Source organism: Microtus pennsylvanicus, chromosome 9, assembly GCF_037038515.1.
Source record: "Microtus pennsylvanicus isolate mMicPen1 chromosome 9, mMicPen1.hap1, whole genome shotgun sequence".
Taxonomy (NCBI): Eukaryota; Metazoa; Chordata; class Mammalia; order Rodentia; family Cricetidae; genus Microtus; species Microtus pennsylvanicus.
Window position 1 is genome coordinate 48476164 of NC_134587.1, and position 22212 is coordinate 48498375.

The 22212-nt window shown below is 48.2% G+C and overlaps 1 long non-coding RNA gene across 1 annotated transcript; it reads right to left on the reverse strand.

Annotated features, from left to right (window-relative positions):
• Window positions 1-6975: 6975 nt before the first annotated feature.
• On the reverse strand, window positions 6976-11400 carry LOC142856819 (uncharacterized). Its single transcript, XR_012911728.1, has 3 exons — window positions 11266-11400; window positions 9343-9402; window positions 6976-7343 (listed from the first exon to the last, which is right to left on the reverse strand). It is a non-coding gene; the product is annotated as an uncharacterized LOC142856819 (long non-coding RNA).
• Between the last annotated feature and the right edge of the window lie 10812 nt (window positions 11401-22212).

The window sequence follows — 22212 nt, forward strand, 5'->3', positions numbered from 1 at the left end:
CCTACACCCTTCCCCAAATGGCCCTCAAACTCAGGGGGCACACCACATGGCCTCTCTCCTATCCAGCCTCACACTTACTGCCCGATTCTGAGGCTCAACTTTTCAAAGTCTCCCCCACAATCCTACCCCTGGCAGGAAATTAGCTTGGCCTTTCCCTTCATCTTTCTTTCCTTCCTAGCTTCTCTTTCTTCCTCCCTCCCTCATCCTCCCTTCCTCCCCCCTTCCTTCCCCCTCATCTCTCTGTGCCTGTGTCCATGTGTGGGTGGGCGGATGCTACTCTAACAACTGACCCTCCAATGATCTTTAAACTCTACGGCCAACAAGGCAAGTTGCCAGTCTCCCAGTGAAAGACTTCAAACATCCAATTCTCTTTGAAGAAGCTGGTCCTGGCAACTCAAAAGCATAGTGTCTTTCAGACTATTTACCTGCATGGATTCTTGTAAAACTCTCAACATCTTGTGAGATTTTATTTGTATAAAGCAGTTTTAGGTTTATAGCAAAGTTGAACACAAAGCACAGTGCCCCCCCCATATACCCCTTACCTTCATCACACATGCAACTACCCACCCAATTGACATATCATTGTCACCCCAAGTCCAGAGCGTACATCAGAGCTCATTCTCAGAGTGTGTGTCCTTTGCCTTTAGGTACACATAATGACATGTGTCTAGCACCATACTGTATATTTCTGGCCCTGAACACCTCCCCACACCTGTACAACCTTCCCTCCCACTCTGCTGGCAACCACTGACTAGAAAAATAGTCATCTCCAAATTTTCACCTTTTCCAAAATGTCACATAGTTGAAGTCTAGACTCACACCCCTCACTTCCACACACAGAAGGCCACTCTGTATCTTCTCATGGCAGGGTAACACTTATTTTTTCTTCCTTTTTAAAATAAAGAAGATAAAGAGAAGAGTAAAAATAGTCTTTATTTTTCTCATATAGAATTACGTTTTCCTAATGACGTTTTTTGTTGTTGTCCCAAGGGTTAACTTATAATAGGACACTCATTGAAGGTGGAGAAGAAATGCAACCTACTGTTTCATTTCTGTTACTCTGATGAAGTACTCCAATGAAACCTATGTGAGGAGAAAGGGTTTGTTTCAGTTCATGGTTCCAGGTTCCAGGGAAGTCACAATGGCAGGAATTGGAAGCATCTAGTCACATCATGTTCACAGTCAAAGGCAGAAAGAAACGAATGCATGCGTTACTTGCTTGTACGTAGCTCACTTCTCCATTCTTAGATAGTTCCAGATGTTCTGCCTAGGGAATGGTGCTGCCCAGCGTGGGCTGGGTTTTCTCACATTGATTAACTTAATAAAGACAGTCCCTCACAGCCACAGCCACTGGCCAATTTAATCACTCTCTTCCCAGGTGATCGTAGATGGTGTCAGGTTAACAATTAAAGTAGACCGTCACAGAGGGAAAATGTTCATCGCTAGGCTCTGAGTTATAAATAAAGAGGAGCAAAAAGGTCTGGGGTGCTGCTGCAGGGTGAGTTGACTGCAGAGAGCCATAATGTTCAGAATACTAGAGGGAAAGAGTTTGAAAGGTTTGTTTTTTCTTTGCCACAAAGCAATAATAAACATTTGATAGTACCTTTGTTTCTGCTGTCTGGATTACGGCAGGTTATTTATCCACCAGCCCTACACCTTCTGATGGGTATCTGATTGCTCTCCAGTTTTGCCAGTGTCCACCTGCCATTCTGCTTTCTACCGTGTGTCCTAATGGCAAGAGGCCCTCTGCAGAGCTGTACTGTTGGACTTCTTAAAACCTAGAACCACAAACCTGGATCAACTCCATTCCTTTTGATTATCCCACCTCAGGCATTTTGTTACAAGAAACAGACCAATGTGAGTTCCCTAAGGAGAAAGTCCCTCACGTAGGCACAAAATTATTAAAAATAAGAGGCCCACCTGACTTCCAACAGGACACCATATGAGTAAAAAGATGCCCAGTAAAAGAAGACAAACTGACTTACAATGTAACTCCCACACCGCATGTGTTGAGGGGGACCTGTTGAATGAAATGTAGCAATTTTCCTGGCAGCTGCTGAATGTGGGGGACTGCACACAGCTTTACAGTGTGCCAGAGCACTCATTCGGTTTTTAGAGCATAAAGGATACTCAAGCAGAACTCCATGGAGCCAGCTAATCTAAACTCTAGCTAGGACACCTAAGCATATCTGTGTTGGTGGTCCATGCATGTGGGTAATATATAAGAACGAATCAGCCCTTTTTCTGTGAAAAGAATATTCTATACAGTACCATTATTCCTTCTTGCTTGCAAGTACTAAGATGTCTCTTTGTTAGTGACTGCAATCTGCTTTAGATGCGGTGGGTTCATTTGGTTTCTTTGCAAACAACTTACGGTTGATTTCTAAATTATCTTTGGAATTTACCAGCCTGTGAAATATCAAAAACTGGGGATCAGGGTGATGTAGGAGGGTTATCTGTTTATCTGTTGTTTTCATTGGTTAATTAATAAAGAAAACTGCTTGGCCTGATAGGTTAGAACATAGGTGGGTGGAGTAGACAGAACAGAATGCTGGGAAGAAGGGAAGTGAGGTAGACACCATAGCTCTCCTCTCTGAAATGGACTCAGGTTAAGATCTTTCCCAATAAGCCACTACCTCGTGGTGCTACACAGATTACTAATATGGGTTAAAGCAAGATGTGAGAATTAGCCAATAAGAGGCTGAAACTAATGGGCCAAGCAGTGTTTAAATGAATACAATTTGTGTGTCGTTATTTCGGGTATAAAGCTAGCCATGTGGGAGCTGGGCAGGAACGCAACCTGTCACTCCTTCTACATCAAGGCCTGCTGTGGGAACTCCTTCTGCTCCTTTAGCCAATAGCCTTTAAGATACCAGTCCACTTGTGGTCTGTCTCCAAGTAGGACACAAGGAAAAAGACTGTCAAATCTTGCCAAGACAGGGTAAGACAGTTCTGAAAAATTTCCTGCCTCTGAAAATGGTCTGTCAGTTATGCTAGGCCATAGCTACTAGGCCTTGGCCAAAGTTGGTTGTTGTTCAATGTTGCAAATGAGACTTTGGGTAACTGCTCAAGTAGCTAATTGTCTTGGTCATATATTGCTCGCTTTGGAAGCTGCTTGATTGTACTTCCTGCCTGCTTAAGTAATATTATCTTCCTTCTCAGGCCTTCAATAGGGGTGAAGATTAGATAGTCATAGTCACTGTCCTCTTGTGATCTAGCCAAGCCATTTCCTATACAAGACTTAGACTTCTTAGGATAGAATGTTTATTAAAACATTTAGCATACTTTCCTGGCTTAATATTGTTTATGCTGGTTGTAATTCTAATCTTATACTTGATATCTCTTCCTAGTGTATATAGTTTTGTATTGGGTTTGGAACTCTCTTATTTAAACAAAAGGGGGAGGTGCTGTGGGAAGCACATTCCGCTCCTTCAGCCAATAGCCTTTAAGATACCTGCACACTTGGGTGTGGTCTCTGATACTGTAAATGTAGCTGTAAAGCATGTGCTCACTCTCTTGCTCCCAGCTCTCACTTCCCGCTGCTAGACTCTGTTCCTGTTTAGGCAGAGGACTGTTATCTAGGACAGCGATCTGTAAGTTTGCCCTAAAAAAATAACCCTTTATTATTCATAATTCTGAACTGGTGTGCAATTATTTTGTGACTTCCACCTTCAAGGGCCTCCCTCATTAAGAGTTCATGGTTTCAATTTTTTAACTCTAGCTTTGACCTGAGCATTCGTTTAGGCTAGATGCTGTTGTGGGATATTTAAGTATGTAAAGGTGTGTTACTTTTGTTTATGCTGCATTTGTTTAATTATGTAAAGATGTTTTGCATTTGTTTCACCTTGCCTGCCTAAGGCACCTGATTGCTCTAATAAGGAGCTGAACAGTCAATAGTTAGGCAGAGAAAGGATAGGCAGAGCTGGTGGGCAGAGGAAATAGGAGGAGAAGTCTAGGCTCAAAAAGAAGAGGAGGAAAACGAGGAGAGAAGAGAGGAAGACTCCTGGGGCCAGTCAGGCAGCAGTCCACAAGCAGACACAGAGTAGGGCATACAGGAGGAAAGGTAGAAAGTCCCAATGCAAGACATAGAGAAACAGATTAAAATAAGAGCTAAGCTAGGGCCGAGTCTCCGTGTCATGATTTGGGAGCTGGTTGGGAGCCCAAAAAGGAAAGCCTGCTACAATGTGCTGGCTAGTTTTATGTCAACACAGGCTGGAGAAAATGCCTCCTGTGGAGAAGCCTGTGGTGCATTTTCTTGATGGTGGATGTGGGTGGGCCTAGTTCACTGTGGGTGGTGCCACCCCTGGCGGGTGGTCCTGGGTGCTATAAGCAGGCTGAGCAAGTCTTTAGCAGCAAGTCAGTAACCAGTGTTCCTCCATGGTCTCTGCATCAGATCCTGCCTCTAGCTTCCTGCCTTGAGTTCTTTCCTTGACGTCCCTTCAAGATTGACTATGATCAGGACATGTAACATAAACACTTTCCTCTTCAATTTGTTTTTGCTCATGAGGTTTTATCATAGCAAAAAACCCTAGGATAGGATACATATCCTAAGATAGGATTGATTTTGTTGTTGTTCAGGATATAGAACTGACCCATCATGTAAAGTTACTAATGACAATATTGTCCCAGTTAGCATTAATTGTCTAGGTATCACAGCCTAGAAATACTCGAGATGGTCTCTCAATTGAGAGATTGCCCATATCAGATTGACCTGTGGGCCTGTCTAGGGAGGATTATCGTGACCGTGAATTGGTACCAGCAATCTCAGTCCACTATGGGTAGCCCCATTCCATGGGTTGGTGGTGCTGGGCTGTAGAAGTCGTCAGAAACTCCACGATGGAGCATGACCTGGAAGAGTACGCTGAAATAAACCCGTTCTTCCTCTAAGCTGGTTCAGGCCAGACTGTGTTATCCCCACAACAAAGAAAGTTAGAAAGATATCCTTCAGAACCCAGTCACAGCTGCTCATGATTCAGTTTCACACAGTGAGAGGGGTGGCAACTGAAACATAAATTAGCTTCTACTTCTGTCTGTGGTAGATACACTCCGTGCTTCCCAGTGTAGTTTCTGTTTTGCTTTGTGATTCCTAGATGCCTTTATATAGAGGCAGGCCTTATGAACACTTTGGCCATGGAATATAAGCATGCTAGCAATATAGGAGATAGATAGATGATAGATAGATAGATAGATAGATAGATAGATAGATAGATAGATGATGGATGGATGGATAGATAGATAGATAGATAGATAGATAGATAGATAGATATCCATCTTAACTTCAACATCACCACCCTAGAGCTGCCTATGATGGGGGCATCACCTAGGCAGAAAGCCTGCTCTTGTCCTTCAGTCCCATAACGTATTAATTTCATCTAGATGCTTATGGCTGCTTGTCACCACGATGGGTTTTCCTATTTAATGACTTGTTTTCAGCATTCACTGTCTTGTCTCTCCTGTGTGCCTACCCCAGAGCCTGGGACACAGCAGGGCTCTATGTGTGTTCTCTGAGTGAAGAAATGAATGAACAAATGATGTCCCAGGTGTTAGCTGTGTCTGGTGAGCAACAGGACCGTGTCCCTGACGTAGCACTATATGACAAGCCTTATCCAAACGGTGGCCTACACTAACAATAATCGCTTTCTTTGTTCGCAAATCTGGTGGGTCACCAGGCTCTGCCAGCATTCTCAGTGTGAGTTCAGATGGCGATGTGGGCCCAGGGCATTCTGAAGACCTCCTTGCTCAAAAGTCTAGCTCTGAGGCTGGTAAGAGTCACTGGTAGGTGCCGTGTTAATGCTGTGACCTAGCTGTGTGACTTCAGGCAGGTGACTTAATGTCCCTGAGCCCTAGACCTTTATTATAAAATTGGGGTTGATGTAACAGCAGCAATCATTTATTAGACATTGTTCTTGTTTTCTTTTCTGTTTCTATGGGAATGCACACTGACCAGTAGCATCCTAGGGGAGGAAAAGACTTGCTTTAGCTTACACTTTCAGGTCAAAAACCCATCATTGGGGGAAGCCAGGGCAGGAACTCAAGGCAGGAAGCTGGAGGCAGGATACTGAGGCAGAAATGGTGAAGGAACACTGCTTGCTGGCTTGGTCACAGTCCAAGCTTAACCAGCTTTCTAATATAGCCCCGAACCACCTGCCTAGGGATCCTGCCACCCACAGTGGGCAGGGTTATCCTGTATCAATTACTAATCAAGACATCCCCACAGGCCAGTGCGATCTAGCCAATCCGTTTCCTGTCAATGCTCCAGGTTGTGTCAAGTTGACAAAGTTAACTAACACAGTTATCATCTGTATTTCAGACACAAGAAAAGTAGCCCAGACTTAGAAATGACCAGGAATGGTGGCTCTACCTATCAGGACTTTGCTGAACTCCGAAAGAGGTGAAAAAACACTTATCATCGTCTAGGTCTGGGAATGAGGAAACAGAGTCCAGCACTGTGCTGAGAAGCATTTTCATCTGGACCAGAGTAGAAACCTTGGACCTGGAAGCCAGCGCCAACTGCACTAGAGTCACAAACTACGCCCAGAAACACAGGTTCTGCTCGGTGTGACCTCCCAAAGATGCCAATCACACTGGAAACCTGTTACCAAGAGAAAGCCCAACAGTCACAATATGGCCTCCTCTACCCCAAGACTGGAGGAACCGTGCGTTTGAGCTTGTTTGGTAAGATGAAGACAGTTGTAACATCACAAACCAAGAGCAGGAAAGGAGGAAAAGGAGCAGGTTGGTGTGTGCTGGGGCTGGGATGTACACACACACACACACACACACACACACACACACAAACTGAACTGAACAGGCCAGGGCTGAACCTTGGCGTCTGTGTGGTTTTTCTGAGGGTGGGAGAAGATGAACCAGCAGATGATAGAGTCCCTTCTCTCAGGGCCAAGAGTGACCAGTGTCACTGCCTTTTGTCTTTCACTGGTTTTCAAAAACAACAGAGCAACAACACCGTCAGCTTCATGTATCTCAGGCCCGACACAGATGGTGGAGAGAGTCTGGGTTAGCCACAACCTTGTTTTCACCAGGACTCGGACACGGGCCCTATTCCAAAGCACAGGCAACATTTCATCAATTCGTTCATTCATTCCTCCCTTTCCCAACCAAGCAACACCCCCGGACTACTAGAGCCATCCGTGAGAACTCAGATTGCGACATCCTCCGTCTCGTTGGGTATCAGCTTCCTCCAGTAGTCAACGGGAATAAAAGCTGCCCCTTTCGGACTTGTAGCTTGGTGGAGAGCATTGCATACGAAGCACTAACGACAGTCCCAGAGGGCCCAGCACTGAGGGTCCCGCCTACCCACAGCCGCAGGCATCACGGAGCAGGACCTGGGTGGAGAGCAGAAAGGGCTGTTATGAGCCCAGCCTGGCCCTGATGGTGCCTAGACAAAGGGGCTTCTTTATGGCTGCAGATCCTCTCCTGGACCTGCTGCTCCTCAGCACCCCCTCCAGCACATTCCACTCGGGCCCACTGCTTTGTGTCTGTGCCTGTTTTGTGACAGTTTTCAAGATCCAACAAGCCCCTGAATTCGCCCTGGAGGCAGCCCAGTCTCAGCGTCTGTCCCAGTGTGACAGACCCAGCCGGATCCGCCCACTGTCCTCTGTTAACACAGATCTTTGTTTTCTTCCGACTCTCAAATCCACAGAACCCTCTCTACCCACCTCACAAGCTGCCTTGCAGCCTGGTAGCCGCAGACACTCAGGGAAATTGCCACAGACATGCAGTTGTGGGTGCCTGCATTCACTGACACCCAGAAGCAAGCAGATCCTGTTCTCTCTAGCCCCAGACTCCAGACCTCTGACATCATCTGACTCACAGGCATACCCATCACAGTCAGGCTGATGCACAGTGTTGACCAGGTCTCTTGGCCAAAGGCAGCACCCCAGAGCCCCGCAATGAATGTTCACAAAGATGGAGTCTCAGCAGGTGGACACACACGTACCTGAAACAGAAGCACAGATGTCCTTTCTGGGGCCACTGAGACCCATGGAGCTGACCTGTGATCTCAGAATGTGACAGTATATGGAGACAGGACCCTTAAAGGGTCATTAATGCTAAATGATGTCACGAGGGTAGACCCAACTCTGGCGAGACTGGTGTCCTCACAAGAGACTAGGACACTGATGCACAGTCTCAACCTAGTGATGTCACAGGGGAAAGATGGCCAAAGAGAGAGGCCTTAGGACAAACCAACATTGCAGACACTTTGGCTTGGGACTAGCCTTTAGAGTGTGAGCAACAAGTCTCTGTTGTTTAAGCCACCTGTCTATTGAACATTTTAGGGTAGCCTGAGCATGCAAGCATAGACAAAGAGACCAAGAGTCCCCTGTAGCCCCCTCCACCAGTGCAACACCAGACCCATTTCCACTTCACTCACAGGGAGCCAGAGGCAGATTGTCAACCATACATGGGGAGGAGCCCGGGGCCTTCTAGTGAGCTGCAGTCCCCAGAGCACCTTCCTCAGCACCAGGATGGAGTCTGACCCGTCTTTCCCCATCACTGAGATGCAAGGAGTTCTTGTTCTGCGCAGCAGGACTGTGGGAGATGCTGTGAGGGTAGTGTCCGCACACGCTGAGCCCCAGCTGTTCATAGGAAGCCTCTGACCTCAACAACCCCTTGAGGAAGGTACTTCTAGAAAAAACAACCCCTAGTCCAGAGGCAGGAAAATGAGGCTCCCAGAGGCTGTGTTAGCTTTCACTTACTGTAACAAACACCCAGTGCGATCGACTGAAAAGCCAGGCTTGATTTTGGCTCCTGGCTTTAGAGGTTTCAGTCCTTGGTTAGTTGGTGCCATTGATTCTGGAACTGAGATGAGGAATTGTGGAAGGAAGCTGCTCACTTCATGGAAACTAGGAAGTGGGGTGGGGTGGGGATACATGAGGTCCTGCAATGCTTCTGATAAACTAACTTCTTCCCTGATAGACCCCAGTTCTTCGATATCCAATCGCCTCTGAACAAGTACCATGGGTGGTTATCAAGCCGTCAACACATGGGCCTTTATCTAAACTTCAGCAGTGATCAAATAACTCTGATCAAATCAAATGACATAAGGACATACAGCAAAATCAGAGCTAGACTGGGGATCTACCCAAGGAGGTTTGGGTCACATCTGCCATGAGAGCTGGGGACAAGGTTGTGAGATAAAGGGCTTCAAATGCCTGGTGTCAGAGCAACTGAGCCAAGATGTCTTTCAGCCAAGTCCTTCTGACCTGAGAACCCAGCTGACTGGGGCTGCAAGACCCAGGGCCCAGAGCTAAATGAAAGCCTGAACCTCTTTGATCAGGAAGCTACAAAAAAATTAAAATAGTAAGAAAGCAAAGCACCTACCTGCTTCTACTGTTCTTTCTCTTGACTTAGCCTGATGGTTTTATCTGCTGTGTAATATTGCTGTAAGTAAAGAGTATAATATAATTTAAAATTATCACATGGATTTTAGTTTGCAGTTTGCAAAGTTCCCTTTAAATGCAAACAGGAGAGCGTTTAACTCCTGTGTAGAATTGCCTAGATTATTTGTAGCTCATACAGACAGATGTAGTCTGCTCTTTTTAGACACAGAACTGCTGCCTCCAACTAGCTTAAGTGATTGCATTTCATGTCATAATGCACACACATCTTCTAACACTATGTTAGCCCAGAGACAGGAAGGGAAGACTCAAAGGAACAAGAACTGTGGCTGCTTTGATTTCCTCCCTCTCACCCCTCCTTCTTGTTCTTCCTTGAGTGCTGGGGTTTGCCAGTACAGTCTCATGCATGCCAGACAAGCATGTTCTAGCAGTGAATTACATTCCCAGCACCTATTTACTTTTTACATTTATTTATTTGTGTGTGTGTGTGTGTGCGTGTTTGTGTGTGCACCTGTTACAGTTTGTCTGTGGAGGTTGGAGGACAACTCTCTTCCTCCGCGTGCAGTGGTTCCGGGCCTCTAGCGAATGCTGATGGCTCTGATGCTCCTCTCCGGGGGAAGTCTGGGTGAAGGCTCCACTTGTCACAGATGCAGTGGAGGATGGTAGCGGGTATGTGGAGGCTGGAGGACAACTCTCTGGTGTGGATTCTCTAACTTAGTCATCGGGCTTGGTAGCTAGTGCCTTAACCACTGGGCCATCTCACTGGCCCTCATTTTTGTTCTTTTCTTTCTTTGAAGCAAGGTCTCATAGAACCCGGGCTGGCTCTGCATTTCCCAAGAGCTGAGAATGACTTGACGTCTGTTTCTCCTGCCTCTACCTCCCCACCCAGAGTGCTGGGATTACAGCCGTGCACCACCATATTTGGTTTATGCTGGGGACTTAACCCAGGGCGTTGTGCATGCTGGGCAAGCACTCTTCCAACTGAGCCACATGTCTGGCCCACTTCTTTTTTCCCTTTTTATTTTGAGACAGGGGCTCACTAAGTTGTCCCGGCAGGCCTTGGACTTGTGAACCTCCTGTCTCAGCCTCCCAAGTAGCTGACGATGTGTGCCACCGGGCCTGTCTTGCTTTCCTTCTCACCAATATTTCCAGTGGAAGCTAACACCGGGAGGTGATATGAGGAAGAGAGGCCATGATGGGGGTACATAGTCATTTATGCGCCTTAGAACCTCGCTGTCTCTCCAGTGTGTAAGCAGGTTCTGGTCTAAGAGGTCAGTGTGCGCCCTTGGGGTGACACCCATGAGTGGTAGAAGTGGCTTGCTAATCCTAATGGCTTTCAGTCCTCTGGACTTGTGGCAATGAACTCTGCACTCAGTGGGATTTCAGAAGAGTTCCGTGTGCATGGCGAGCCTGGGGACAGTGCGTGTGCACTTGGTCGCTAGCGTTTCTGTTCACATGTGTGTGCTACTTACTCATCACACTTGACTTAGGGAAAATCATGAAGTAAATCAAACTTCCAATAGCAAAGTAGGATCTAAGGGCAGGTATACCTTCCTGGGTATGGAGGTAAAGACACGGGGAGCTTGCCACCAAATCTAGCCCGGCTCTCTGGCCACATTCCTGCCCATCCCCTGCCCCCACTGGCTCCCAGTTTATCCTTTCTTGGGTTACTTTACTATGGGACTCACAGCTACATCTCATTAAGCCTACAGGCCTCCCAGGCCTTTCCCTTGCCAGGGCTTCCCCAATCAGCCTGGTTCTTCTGTCCTGCACTAGAGAGGGGCAGATATGCCAAATTCCATCCTTAGACAACCTGAATTCAGGATTTCAGAGTAACAAGGGCATACTTGCTGCCTATTTGGAGGGGAACTGGGTGTCTCCTGATCCTTCTATGCCAAAGAATTACCTCAAAGATCCAGTGCCTTCAAGTACCACTCATGGTCCCCGAGTCTTGAGTCCAGGTGTGTGACATGCCTCCTGCAGGGTGCTTCTAAATGAATGTCCCTGGACATCCCTCACCAGCCTTCCGTCCCCATGTCAGTATTAGGAACCTCCTGAAATTTTAGCATTTAAAATGCTTTAGCATAAATCTCTATTTTAACCTTCCCACCACATCCTTCAGACTCCACCCCCCATGTTGCTCACACCTGCTCCAGGGCCTTCCTCCCACCTCTGACCCCATCACTGTTTTTTCTATCACTAGATTTTTGTCCCATCCCTTGCCAACTCCCCCACCTCCACCCCACAAGGCATGAATTCTTCACAGTGGTGTTGCTGGAGTTCCCAGGGCACCTGGAGACATTTAAATTCCTTCCTGGGCGAACTTTCCTACTGGAGAAAATAATCCCCCAGAGACTAAAACCAGGGTGAGCATTTGTATTTGGGGAGGACGGTAGGCTGTCCCTCTGCTGTGTGGGGCCAAGATAATAGATGGAGACAGAATTTGGGGCTAGGTTCACTGGACAGTCACAATGAGGAGTCTTTCCCAGGCATACAGTGTGAGGGCAGGTTGGAGGAAAAGCTCAGTGCAGAGAAGAGGTGTGATTTGAACACAGCACTAGGCCCTCTATGAGGCTGCCATGGCAGGTCATAGCTATGAGCAGAAAGTCACTCTCTTCTTCATGACTACTGCCCTAGACTACATTTCCCAGTCTCCCTTGCAGGTAGAAGAGCCAAATATCTAAGTCCCAGCCAGTTAAATGTGAAATAGAGTGACTTTCCAGCCGTTGGGGGGCATCCTAAAATGGCAGAGCCACAACAGGGAAAGGGCCTGGACCCTGAGTGACTGAGTGGAACAGAGCCACTGCTCTTGGCTCCAAGGGTGGCTGTGGCCTTGGCTTCGCATTGTCTTTCTGTTGGTCAGATGGCATTCATTTATCAGCCTTCTAAACCAACTTTTTTTTTTGTCTTGAAAAGGTCTCTAATGCCCCCCTTTAATAAAAATTTGGAAATATTAACAATCCAGCTCTAATCCCTTCTGAGGGTCCTTCTCGCCCACTCCCACCACTACAAAGCCCCTCACCCTGCCCATGGTCTCAAAGGTTGCTGTAGATAAAGGTCTCCAATTTAAAGCAGAGTCACTCTTGAAACAGTCGAACCTGGCAAACACAGCTGAAAGGGGCCGCAACGGAAGGACTGTCACACAGAAGTCACAAGATGACAGCAACGACCGCAAGATACTTTCCAAACCTCAACTTACTAGACAAGTCACCACCATCGGACCGCCAGGAGCACGGGGACAGCTGGGTATTTCTACACTGGCAAACGCCCAAGCCAACACTGCAGCCCACAGGCTTCCTAGGCAGCTGCTGTCACTCAGCAGTTTCCCAGCCCCCAGTATCGGCATCAAAACAACTTATGTAACTTTCCTCTTTCCCAGTAAAACCCCAACACCTCTGACTTGTCTGCTTGCCTGCTTATTCTGGGACAGAGTCTCATGTAGCCTAGGCTGGCCTCCTGTAGCCCAAGCTGACCTGGCCTGCCTTGACCTCCTGATTCCCCCCTACACACACCTCTCTCCCAAGTGGTGAGCTGATAGACCTGAGCCACCATGCCCCGCCTCTGTCCCAGCCTGTCCTTTCGTTCTTTGGACACATCAGCGTCTCTTCATGAGAAGTTACAGGCTTGCTTCATTCTTTTAAAGGACCGCCCAGGCCTGTAGCAGTTTATCTCATGAATCCCAACACTCTTCCTCTTCTCTCTCTTATTACTAATTATAAAAGAAAGCGTAAAGATATTTTATTTTTTTTAACCACGTGTGTGTATAAAGTATGTGCGTGCAGGTGGAGGGGAGTGCCCACAGAGGTCAGAGAGGGCATTGGATCCCCTGGAACTGGAGTTTCAGGCAGTTGTAAGCCACTTGATGTGAGCGCTGGGAACCAACCAGCTCCTCTGGAATGGCAGCAAGAGCACACGCCTCTCTGGTGCCAGGTTTCACTCTTGCGGACGACACCGAAGAGAACACCCTTATACAGGCCCTGGTGCAAATGCCTTCTCCAGGAGAAAGACTAGCAAGCAGATTTTCATTTATTTAGTGTTTACTTAATTTTTTGTCCTTCCAAGTTGTTGCACCACTTCTGTGCACCCTCATTAACACTGAATGTCAAACCTTAATTTTTTAAAATCAATCTGATGAGGAAAATATGGTTCATGGTCACTTAATGGCTTAGTCCCGTGATTGCTGGTGAAAATGAGCATTCTTCAAGTTTATTGGCCATTTGAACTTTTTTTCTATAAATCGACTTTTTTTTAATCATTTGCTGAGTATTCTATTGGGCCATTTGTCTTTTTCTTATTGATTTGTTAGAATTCTTTATATATTCTGGATGCTTATCCCTTATCTGCGATATAAATTGCAGATATTTTCTCCCCGGAGAGAGCTGTTCCAGCTTGTTTATGGTGTCTGCGGCTGTTTTGAAGTTTTACATTTTAACGGAGCACATCCTTCAATCTCTTCTTTTGCACTGCTTGCCTTGGGTCGCGCTATTCTCAGCTGTGACACTGTGGGTCAGAGTAACAGCAGTCAGGAACATAAGCCTGGGAGGCACTAGTGGCCTTGGCTGATTGTGGCCGAGGAGTTCAGCTTCAACTCAAGGGGAAGTGAGGGTGGACGTGGTGGGGCGGTGCTAAGAGGGGAAAGGAGGGCATCTCTCTCGCAGTGGGGGCATGGTGAAACTAAGCACACAACTCTGTCCCACTCCTTCCGGCCTCTCTTATCTCCAGCTGCCTCCTCATAACTCCCATTCCAGTTTCACTGAATTCTTTAAAATAAGGTTTTTAGTGCAATACTTATGTGTAAACATAGACACACCATGGAGCGTGTGTGGAGGTCAGAGGACACCTTAAGGGCTCAGTTCTCTTCCTCTATCAAGTAAGTCCCTGGACTTGAACCCAGATCGTCAGGCTTGGCAGCAAGTGCCTTTACCTGCTGAGCCCCAGTCTCACTGAATTCTTGACCAAACCAAATGCTCCCGGCTTTTCTCCATTTAGTATGGTTGTCTGGCTTTCAAAAGAGAGGAAAGAAAGAACTGTGGCATTATTCAGAGCCCGGCTCTGTGCTCAGATGTTTGCCCACCCTTTCTCCACCAGGCTGTGGGAACAAAGCACTCCAAAGTCCCAGGGTCTCACAAATGCCAATGTTTTCCTCCGTGCTGTGTGTTCAGAACTGGCTGTGACTGGCAGCTTAAGCTTTGTTTTTTTCCCAGGAACCATAGCAGAGCTATTCTTTTTTTCTGGTCTGGAACATGTCGTTTCAATAGGAAAGAGGACGTGGAAAGCACAGCCTGGCCCTGACAGTCCCCACTTAGTGTGACATGCCTCTTGCACTCACGTTCCATTGGCCCAACGTGCGCTAAACACTGTCTTAACAGGCCTGGGGTGTGAGTAGGGGACTCTGCGCTCTGGGCCACTCCCGCCTCCACGTGTAGAACATGCACATCTTCAGGCAGTTGGTGTCCTGTTCAACTCCTAGGTCAAGCACACTCTTCAAGTCCATCACTCCGTACGATGAACAGAGTGCCTTTCTCAGAGAAGAGAGGATTTGATTGTGCTCTCTCTCTGTCTCTGTCTGCCCATCTCTCCCTCTTTCTCTGTGTGTGTGTATATAGCACACACACGTGTACACATGCATGGGAGGCCAGCCGTCAGCCTCACGTGGGGATCTTCTGGAGTGGTCCACTTTTTGTTTGCTGAAGAAGATATTTGAATCATTCAAGTCCAAGCTTGGGAAAGGGGCTAGAGATCATTTGCCCCCCAGAAGAGCATTCCCCGTTTCCAAAACATCAGTCTCTGGGTTTTCCAGGGGACCATGAACGGAAGATTGGCACCTTTGGAGAAGTTCCCCCCAAGGAAGTATTAGTAGGGGGGTCATTGTGAACGACAAAACAGTCTCTGATAGTACCATTCAGCTCACACTCTTTAAAGGTCTCTCTTTCAAGGTTGAGGAGATCACACGCACCGAGGTTGAATATGCAATCCCCAAATCGCACAGTCAGTATGTTTTCAAGAAGTCAAATGTAACCACTTCTGCTTCCTCTTCTAACTGGGATGGGCGTGGGGTTATCACAGGTTATGGCAGGCTTATCACAGGTTATGGTGTGCAGGCATGGGGGTTATCACAGGTTACCGTGTGCAGGTGTGGGGGTTATCACAGGCTGTGGTGTGCAGGCATGGGGGTTATCACAGGATATGGTGTGCAGGCGTGGGGGTTATCACAGGCTGTGGTGTGCAGGCATGGGGGTTATCACAGGTTACCGTGTGCAGGGGTGGGGGTTATCACAGGCTATGGTGTGCAGGGGTGGGGTTATCACAGGATATGGTGTGCAGGCATGGGGGTTATCACAGGATATGGTGTGCAGGCATGGGGGTTATCACAGGTTACCGTGTGTAGGTGTGGGGGTTATCACAGGCTATGGTGTGCAGGTGTGGGGGTTATCACAGGCTGTGGTGTGCAGGCATGGGGGTTATCACAGGCTGTGGTGTGCAGGGGTGGGGTTTTCACAGGCTGTGATGTGCAGGTGTGGAGTTATCACAGGCTGTGGTGTGCAGGCATGGGGGTTATCACAGGCTGTGGTGTGCAGGTGTGGAGTTATCACAGGCTGTGGTGTGCAGGGGTGGAGTTATCACAGGCTGTGGTGTGCAGGTGTGGAGTTATCACAGGCTATGGTGTGCAGGGGTGGGGTTATCACAGGCTATGGTGTGCAGGCATGGGGGTTATCACAGGCTGTGGTGTGCAGGTGTGGGGGTTATCACAGGCTATGGTGTGCGGGGGTGGGGTTATCACAGGCTATGGTGTACAGGGGTGGGGTTATCACAGGCTATGGTGTGCAGAGGTGGGGTTATCACAGGCTGTGGTGTGCAGGGGTGGGGTTATCACAGGCTATGGGTGTGCAGGGGTGGATCTCTTTGACTCTTGGTGCACAGCACCTGAACCTCTTAACAAGTCTTCCCTTAGCTCCTCAGTCCTAGGAGAGGACTTCTGACTGGCCTGTCAGAGGTCATAGGTTACTAGCCCCACTATGATTGGTTCCAATAGGGTCATATATTCCCTCCTGGTCAAATGGCTCAGGCAGGGGTTACACAATAACGAACTGTGGCTTCAGAGGCAGCAGAGTGCCTGGGGAATGGCTTTCGTCCCCCATAAATAACCTAGCGTGGAATTATTGAGTTCTAGCTCTGTGCAGGCATAATGTAGCATCAGGAGCTCTGTTACACACACTGAGTGCATTTGACCCTCAAAACCCCGTTGACATCATCGCTAGCCTCACTGTGAATTAGAGGCTCAGACTAAAGGAGCAGCTCTGTCTCACATCTTAAGCCTCTCATTAGAGTTCCAGGGGTGACTTCTCCCAAAAGCCTTCAGGGACTTCACTACCCAGTAACCTCTCTTGGCTGACCTCTCTAAGCTCTGGCCTCCCGCTCTTTCCGAGGCTCGTGAGCCGTCTATCCCCACACAAACACGTGCAAACCTTCATTCTCTTGCTGCATATGTCTCGAGTGCCAGGTTCCACACACCGAGGCCCCACTTCCATGCACTTTATTGTCCAGCAGGGAAGGCAGACATTAAACAGATAATGACACTAATAATTATTTCATTGCAATTGTTAGAAATGTTATGAAGAAGTCCAGGGGGGCTCTGAGCATTTACAACAGTGAAGTGACAGGAGGGTTGGGACAATGCCACCACAAAAGAGGTGTTTAGGTGGAATTCTGGAAGGGTAGAAACCGACTGGAGGAAGAAAAGATGGTAGGGGTAGAAGACAGCTTAAAGCAATAACATGATTCCAAGGCTCAGAGAACTTGGTACAGTGAACCTGGGCGGGGGAAGAAGGGCAAGGAGGGTTCCACACATCTGGTTCTGTCTTCTAGGCTACTCTGCCAGCATCCATGCTTCCGGCCCAGGCTAAGTCTTGTGGAGGCTCGGCAGGGGCTGGAGCAAGGGGTTGTGGGCATTTGTCTCTGCAGAGCCAGCAGCTGCAAGCAGCTGCTATTCTCTGGCCATTCTCCGGCTCCTGGGTCAGGAGGAGGGAGGCAGCAGAGGACGCGCCTAGCACGGTTTTTATATATGTGCGGCCATAATATTTAAGTGTCTTGGCTGTAAGCCTGAGACTAGGTCCCCCGACAGCCAGGCCTTGCTCTGCGCGCTCTAACAGCTGTCTGTAAAACCCGTTTATGGAGCCGCCATAAATTTCCCAGATGCTGCAAACCACAGGGCTGGGGACAAAGAGTGTGGGGAGGGGATGCGGGGGAGAAAATGGTGGCCTCAGCATCTCTCCCAGCTTGTCCTCAGGGCCCCCTAGTCTGCCCCCTGCCCACCTGGGGCCATCTTACCCTAAATTCTTTTATTGAAGCTGATCTGAACACTGACCCCGTGGGGCCTGGCTGGGCAATCCAGCTCAGCACGGATGCACGCGCTCTCACGATTGCGGCAAAAGGCGCTGTAAATCAGTACTAAGTGTCATGATAGTGATTTGAACTGACACTGTTTTCACCTTGTCCATTTACTGGAAAATATATAACAGGAATAGATTGAGCCTGTCATATTGTACCTGAAAAATACAGCTGTTAGGGGAGGAGAGGCAGGTGGCACCAAGTCAGGGTCCCAGCGGGCAGTGGGGTGCTTAGCGATGTGTGTGGGGGACCTTGTCAGCATGCCATTGTGCTGTTTGCTGTGGCTGTAGAGAGTCAGACCCTTTGCTAGGGTCCTCTCAAGGCAGAGACACCTGGCCAGCGTCTCTGGTAGCCATGTCCCACCTGCCCCTCTCTATTGCTGTGGGAGCCCCCCCTCCCCAGGCCACAGCACAGTGTGTGTGTATTGTTTGGGATGGAATCCAGGGCCTTGAATGTTAGTAGGCAAGTGTTCTGCCAGTGAAGCACACTCTCAGCCTTAAAACAAATAATAGAAAGCCTTTTTATTCAGTATATACATACAGAAAAGCACATGGGTCATAAATACATTCCTTGGTTAATCTTTCCATCCAGGCTCCCCACCCCTAAAAAAAAAACCCTGCAGACAGAGAAGCCCTACCTCTATCCCCAGAAACTCCTAACTGCCCTCTCCCACAGGAAAGGGGACCCTACTCTGATGGCTGAAATTGGTTCAGTTTTGTACATGGCATCTGAACAAGGTCATTTTGAAATTACCATTGGGTCCCCAGAGTAAAAAAAGAGCCTCTCTCTTTAACATAGTTCACAGCAGGTGAGGGCTGCTGCTCAGCGGGTAGAGTGCTTGCCTGGCCACAGCTGGGCTCTCTGCAACCTGGGAAAACAATGACAATACCAAGAATGAAGAGGAGGCCCTGGGATGATGGCTCAGTTGGTTAAAAAGCTTACCATGAGGAGCAAGCCCCTGCGTCTATGTGTGTGGGTGTAGCTGCACAGGGAATGTGGGGAGAGTGTGCTGGAGACAGGAGACTCCCTGGGGCTCACTGGCAAGCCAGTTAACCCAAACTGAAAAGCTCCAGGTTCAGTGACAGATGTTGTCTCAAAAACTGAGGCCGAGGGAAGCTGAAGATGCATGTCACAGACATCTGGCCACCATACTCACACACACCCATGTGCACACACGCTTGAACATACTCATGAATATATACACAAAGAGAGAGGGAGAGGGAGGGAGAGAGGAAGGAAGGGAGGGAGGGAGGGAGGGAGGAGGGAGGGAGGAAAAGAGGGAGGGAGGGAGGTTGAGCCAGAGGCAATAAAGAGCATGCACAACAGACAAGGTCTCTCCTCCTCCAGAGGATTCCAGTATGATTCACTCCAGAGGAGATGGGCAGGAAGGATTTGGAGCAGGGTGTAAGATGTCAGGGTGGGACTAGAATCAGAAAGGACCAATCAAGGAGGTCAGGGTGCAGTTCAGGACTGTGGTTGGGAGAGGAGGGTGTGGAGGGTTATGTAGGGGCTCAGGCTCAGAGACAGGGCTGGGTTGAGTATGGTGGTTTGAATATGCATGTACTGCGTAGGCTCATCTATATCTCTATCTATCTATATCTATATCTGATAGCGGTTGGCCATTAAGGAGTGGTACTACTTAACAGGGATTAGGAGGTGTGACCTTGTTAGTCTATGTGTGGCCTTATTGGAGAAGGTGAGGCCTGTGGGAGAAAGCGTGTCACTGAGGGTTATCTTTGACATTTCAAATGCTCACACCACGCCCAGTCTCTATCTTCTTGCTGCCTCTGGATCCAGATCCAGAACTCTCAGTACTTTCCTCCAGCACCATGTCTGCCTGTGTACCACCATGCTCGTAGTGGGCTAAGCCTCTGAAATGTAAGCCCCAATTAAATACTTTCCTTTATAAGGGTTGCTGGGGCCATGGTGTCTTTCACAGATAGTTGAGGCTCTAGAATAGAGGGGGATCAGGACAGGGTACTAATAAAGGATGGTCCAAGCGGAGCCCTGAGCTGGGGTGGCACAGAGTGGGAACCAGGAGGGAAGATGCAATGGACCCAAACCTTATAGTACCAGAAGGTAGAGGGCCCAAAGCCCTGTCAAGACATGGAGAAAGGATGAATTCTTTGGAGTCAGGGCAAGGCTACTTCCTTTCCCATATGTTCTCCTTGAAGCCCTCATGTGGGCTGTTACAGAATATTATTTTAACTGGGAAAAGAGGTGTCACATTTGCTTATGTTGCAAAATATTAATTTAACTGTGTAAAGGTGTATTAATTTTATTTATCCCACATATGTTTAATGATGTAAGAATGTGTTTTAATTATGTAAAGATGTCTTGCATCTGTTTCACCTTGCCTGAGGCACCTGATTGGTCTAATAAAAAGCGGAATGGCCAATAGCTAGGAAGAAAAGGGATAGGTGGGGCTGCCAGGAAGAGAGAATAAATAGGAGAAATCTAAGCTGGAGAGGGAAAGGAGGAAGAGAGAACAAGAGACACGCCCTGGGCCAGAAACCAGGCAACCATGAGCCAACCAGATGTAGAGACAGCAAGAAAGTAAGAAAAGGTAAAAATACCCCAAGGCAAAAGGTAGATAAAGGAGCTAGCCAGAAACGAGCCTAAGCTGGGCTCCTGCAGGGCAAGGGAATGACCTTTTCCATTCCCCCACACCATGAGGCCTTAGAGCAGCAACATTCACTCTTTGTTCTATCGGTCAAATTTACATAGAGTCAATCCCACAAAATTCCCTGCTAACAGACCACACAAATTTCTATAGAAGTCAGGCACTGGGCAGGAGGGTAGCATGCCCCACCTTTGCTAACAAACAAATCTGGATGTCCCTAGAGCTGATTATCACAGAAGAGATTGAATGAGGAGAATGGGGGAATCCAGGATTCAGGGATGTTTAGTAACCTTATCTAATGGTTTGGAATGTCAGGTACTTCCCCTTGAATGCTGGCTCTTCCCTGGGTGATGTCACCTGTTCTGGAGACTGCTTTGTACCTGCCCTTTTTGTGATCTTGATATGCATATTATCATTGTCCTTGCCTATGGAATTTTCCAACTACGTCTGTAAAAACTAGAAACCTCGTGGAGATCACCCCTTATTCTTCTTCTCCATGCCCCTTCACTTCAATTTTTCCCCTTGCCCAAAACATAAAGAAGATGCAGAGGCAATGTGCTTGAGTTAATTTTTTTACCCTGAGATCCTTGCTTACCATAGACATCCATTCTGAGTACTGAGGCTGGTACTCAAGGCCCCCAATACAAATCACTCTTTGAAGGCAGACAGTTACCCAGTTCCTCAGGAAGATGGCCTCATTCTCGTGCAGACGTTCCGCGTGTCATTACAGGTACCACACCTCTCTTGTGCAGCTCCAGGACCCAACCCAGTGTCTGGCATGGAAGTGCCTCTTTACAAACCCCAGTTGAGAGGCTGGATGACGAGAAGCTACAGGGCCAACTTGGAGGTGAGGAAACCTAAGGTAGAATCTTGTCTCACTGAGAAGAGCATTGAACTGCTCTGGGCCTCACTTGTTGAGTGCGTGAAATGAGACGGCATCGCCTTCCTCCATGGGGCTTCATGAGGACCAACACAATACTGGCATCAATGCCAACCTCATGTAGGTGATGCTGATTGCTATTTCTATGGCCTCTTACTGTTGAAAACACTGTCGTTCAGTCCTTCCTGCCACTGACTTGCAGCATCTCCATTCCTCCTCCATAGAACCTTTGAGGTCCTAGGATGACCCGAGCAGCTGTTTTTCAGATCCTCCGGGTGTGTGTGTTCATGCCCTCCATAGCTCATGGAAGCTTCACAGTCAAGGCAGACTGTTACCTGCCCTGCCCCTGCCCTGGATCTGTTGACCGTCTGTGGCATGGCTGAAAATGACCTGCTCCTTCTTTGTGGGGCTCTTATTTTACTGAGCACCAAACCCCCTTCCCTATGCTGGTTTCAGCTGGATTCAGCCTCAAAGGACCAGCATGCAGCAGGGCTACCTCCCAGTGGCTGATGGGAGACTCTGTGGTCCTGATGAAGGGCCTTTATCGACCTCTTTCTGCAGAAGAGGCTGCATTGCTCACAGGCCCGGGGACGGGAGCCCATCTGTCTGGGGCACAGAATGCCAGGAGGCTGGGATTTCTCATCCAAAGGCGACAAGGACTTCACATCGGGAGACATTAGTCTGATGAGTTCCCTGCAAGTGGAGGGACTGTCAGGCATTCATCACAGCCAGCGGGGAGGCAGTGTCAGGCTCTTGGACCAATCCCCCAGGGGTCCATTCTTTCTGGGAACTTCAGAACCTCTCCAGGTCTGAAGACAAGGATGAAAATCATTCTTGGAGTTCAGGACCTCTCTGTCATCTCTGGAAGCGTCTCTGCCAGGGCGGGAGCTCTTCATGAGAACATATGCAAGTGGCTCAACACTCTCTGTCTATAAAATGGTGTGGAAAGAGACCTCCCTCGT